The sequence below is a fragment of the Mandrillus leucophaeus genome, unplaced genomic scaffold (genome assembly GCF_000951045.1).
Source record: "Mandrillus leucophaeus isolate KB7577 unplaced genomic scaffold, Mleu.le_1.0 Scaffold316, whole genome shotgun sequence".
In the NCBI taxonomy this organism is placed as follows: Eukaryota; Metazoa; Chordata; class Mammalia; order Primates; family Cercopithecidae; genus Mandrillus; species Mandrillus leucophaeus.
In genome coordinates this window covers 1,525,284-1,530,015 of record NW_012103321.1, presented here as the reverse complement: position 1 = coordinate 1,530,015, position 4,732 = coordinate 1,525,284, and positions in this window count along the sequence as shown.

Here is a 4,732-nt window from a genome sequence, read left to right as displayed (position 1 = left end):
ATGTCAAGACTCCAATGGAAACGTCTTAGTACCGATAGCATCTGTGTCCCCAGCTGGTCCTCAGCCTGAAATTATAAAGAAAACAATGTGGTGGCAGGAAAGGATCAGTTTGGGAAAGATTAGATTCCACTTCCAGAGCCATAGAATCAACAGGAAGTTCCTGCATGTGATCTTTACTCAAAACTAGAAGAGGAATCCAGTAGAGTACATTTGTTCTGAAATTTCTTTAGCTTGGCCCAGACTACCTGCCCTTCTCCTTAGATACAGGACTATTTTAAATAATGATATTTAGTAAATGGCATCTCAAATGTACTGGTAATTGAAAATAAAAACCTGGATATCATTCTTGAGACCACTTCTCAAATAGTTCTCAAATGGGTCCACTTCTCGTCATTTCCACCTCTACCTTTCCAGCCTAGCCCTTTCCTGGGGGTGAGAGATGTAGCATTTGAGCTGGATTTTCAATAATATAAAAGATGTCAACAAGATGGAGAGGGGAGGCAGACAAGGAGTTCAAAAGTCAAAAGAGAACAAAGACATTTTGGTAACAAACTGGAGCTAGAATGCAGAAGGAAGCATAAATTCTGACTGTTGAAAATCTTGAATGCCACATAAGGATTTTGGACTTTATGCAAGAGACAAAAAGGGTCATTTGGAGTCTTTGAAAATGAATTTGGCGGGATTAGAACTATACGGCAGATATAGTAAACCAGTTTTTGTTGTCCATTCATCTATCTGCTGATGATAACACATTAATTATCCTCTATGTAATTTTTCCTTGCCCTTCTCCTAAGCTGTGTGCTTTGGGTGGAATTCATTTTACTCCTAGATCCATGGGTAACTCTGTGACTTAGACTTGGCACCCCCAAAATTATTTTCCCTGATCACTAAAATTGGTTCCGAATGGATGAGTGATCTGAAAAGCCAATAAAAGGCAATGGGACTTTTGTTGATGCTATTGTGGGGCACACTGTCTTTTTTGTGAGACCCAAATCCAGGAGGTTATAGGTTGGAGGCAGGTATTTATGCAGTCATGTGGAGCCTGGAAATGAAGCCCATGTGGAAGAAAATAGAGCCTGAGTCCTGGTCATGTTATCTGAGCTGCCCTCAAAACACCCAACCCTTGAGCTTTACATGTTACCTAAGTCACTAAATTCTCTTCCCTTTAGTTAGATTTTCTGCCTTTTGCAACAGAAAGAATCCTGACTGAAACTACAGTGAGAGAGATATGTACAAGGCTAACGATGTAAGAATGCAGATACCAAAGGGGCAAGACTAAAATCTGATATATGGGGAAACAGGTCTTAAGAGAGGATAATTTTTATGGTTCCCCTTATTGTCTATCTACTCAATCTAACAGGGTTAGCACTGTTTTTCATCAACACAAGGGGGACTGTTGTTTTCCTCTTATGGCTCTCACCTGGAACCTTCACAACTGTTTAAGAACATTAAATATTAGGATAAGTTTTCATTTAATTAGAAAGTTCTGTCTTTGTCTCCCTCTTCCAAATTATGATCAGATATAACACTCACACAAGAATAGGCTAACTCACTTATTTATGCACATTTTAAAAAATACTTAAAATATTAGGAAGCTTAAGTGAAAGAAAATAAGGCTATTATGACAAAGTAGATCCACTGTGACTCATAAAGCACAATTTTATTTGTCAGAGAATGTATGTAATTGATGCAGAGTAAATCTTTGTTGAGAAATAGCAGCTAACACTTACCAAACATTATGCTCTGAGATTCTTATATATATTAACCAGTTTAATCCTAATTAAAGCTCTTTCAGGAATACACCTTTTAGTTTTAGTTTACAATTCAGGAAGCTGAGCACAGATAGGATAAATACCTTGCCCTAACTTTTAATGATGCCAGAATGCGAAACTGGATAGTTTAGCTGTAAAACCACATGTTTAAGCACTGTACTTGGAGTAAGTGAATAAATGAATAAACAAATAGATCATCCCTTCTTCTTCCTAATGCTGGAAAATTGGATGGTGTCTTTGTAACAACTCAGTTCTGTTGCTCTTCAATAGAGTCATATTCTTTTAATTCCTCAGTTACTACCTGATAATCAACTAGAAACTTTGGGGAAGCTGTATTCTCTGTTTCTAATCTCCCAATACAATTTTGTGCACTGAAAAGACCATTTACTCAAACAAAAAACTTGTTAAATGCTAGTATGGTAAAATGGAGGACTAAGCGTTATTTCCTATATTATCTACTTGCAGTAAGGGAGTTGTTGACTCCCTGAGGGTATTTGCCTAATTATGGGTCTGATATCGAGTACTTGTAGCATTTTCTGCTCATGTTGAAATGGATGCCAGGCAGCACCTGTGTGTTTTAGATGAAATTCTTGCCCAGGAACCAGTGACAATTTGCCCAGCCCATATTTATAGTCTACAGTATTAGGTGGGATGGGTGGCACTGTAATCACTAATCTGACATGAATTAACACTTACCATAATGGCACAGGATTTACCACTTGAATTTGCACCTGAGTTTGTGCCTCTCAGCAACATAGAAATGCTAATCATATCTCATACAGATAGCAATTTAAAAATCAATCTCTGTGTTCATGAAAATATGACTTAATTCTTGGCTGATGTCACTATTATGGGAGGGATAAGATCAACTTCTATTCAAAACTCAGGTCATTTATGCATTTAATTGCAAAATATCTCACTGTCACAAAATACCTCTCCTCCCTTTGTAGATGCATCCTTTTGTGTTCATTATAGTTCTTTCTGCAGCCTTTGACATGGGCAGGCAACTACCTCTTTGCTTTAAAACATGATACCTTTAAAAAGCATTTAATTGACAATAATTGTACATATTCACTGGGCATATAGTGATGTTTTCATATGTATAATGTGAAGTGATCAGGTCAAGTTAATTAGCATATCAATCATCTCAAACATTTACAATTTCTTTGTGTTGGGAATATTTGCTAACTATAGTCATTTTACAGTGGTTTAGAACACTAATACTTATTCCTCCTACCTAACTGTAATTTTATATCCTTTAACAAATCTCTCTTTAACCCTACCTTCCCTCTACCCTTCCCATCCTCCAGTATCTTCTGTTCTACTTTATACTTCTATGAGATCAACTTATTTTAGCTTCCACATATAAGTGAGAATATGCAATGTTTAACTTTCTATTCCAGGCTTATTTCACTTAACATAATGTCCTCCAATTCTATCCATGTTGCTGCAAATGACAGGATTTCATCCTTTTCATAGCTGAATAGTATTCTATTGTGTACATATACCAGAGTTTATTTATTCATTTATCTGTTGTTGGATGCCTAGGTTGAATCCACATCTTGTCTATTGTGAATAGTGCTGCAATAAACATGGGGGTGCAGATGTCTCTTTGATATTAACATTTCCTTCCCTTTGGATAAATTCACAGTAGTGGGACTGCTGGATCATATGGTAGTTCTATTTGTAGTTTTCTGAGGGACCTCCATACTGTTCTGCAGAGTGGCTGTACTAGTCTGTATTCCTACCACAGTGTATAAGAGTTCTCTTTTCTCTGCATCCTTGTCAGCATTTGTTATTTTTTGTGTTTTAGGTAATAGCTGTCCTCACTGGGATGTGATGATACCTCATTGTGGTTTTGATTTGCATTTTCCTGATGATTAGTGATCTCGAGTATTTTTTCATATATTTTTTGGCCATATGTATGCCTTCTTTTGAAGAATATCTGTTCAGATTACTTGCCCTGTTTTCAGTTACAGTGTTTAGGTTTTTTGTTTGTTTGGTTAGCTTTTGCCATTGACATGCTTAATTCCTTGTATATTCTGGAAATTAGTCTCATGTCAAATAAGTAGTTTGCAAATATTTTTTCTTATTCTATAAGCTGTCTTTTCATCCTGTTAATTATTTCCTTTCCTGTGCAGATGATTTTTAGTTTGATATAATCCCTTTTGTCTATTTTGCTTTGTTGTTGTGCTTTCGAGGTCTTATTTATATAACCTTTTTCCAGTCCATTGTTCTGAAGTGTTTCTCCTATGTTTCCTTCTAGTAGTTTTACACTTTTAAGTCTTAAATTAAAATTAAAATTTTTTTTGTATATGTGAAAGGTTGAGGTCTAGTTTCCTTCTTCAGCATATGGATATCCAATTTTCTGAGCATCACTTATTCAAGAGATTATCCTTTCCCCAGTGAGTGTTCTTGACACTTTTGTCAATAATCAGTTAGCTAGGAACACGTGGATTTATTTCTGGGTTCTCAATTCTGTTCCATTGGTCTATGTGTCTATTTTTTATGCTGATATCATTCTCAAAGCCTCAGCTTTCTAGTATATTTTGAGGTCTACTAATATGATACCTCTGGCTTTCTTCTTTTTGTTCGAGATTGCTTTGGCTATTTGGGGTCTTTTGTTGTTCCAAACAAATTTTAAGATTTTTTTTTTCCACTTTTATGAAGAATGTCATTGATATTTTGATAACAATTGCATTGAATCTGTAGATTGCTTTGGGTGGGATGGTCATTTTGATAATATTAATTCTTCCAATTCATTAGTATGAGATGTCTTTGCATTTGTTTGTATCCTCTTTAGTTGCTTGTAGTTCTATACAAAACATCAATGTTTTATAGTTTGCCTTGTAAAAGTCTTTCACTGCCTTGGTTGAATTTATTTCTAATTATTATTTTCAGGGTAGCTATTGTAAATGAGATTGCCTTCTTGATTTCTTTTTCTTTTTCTTTTCTTTTTT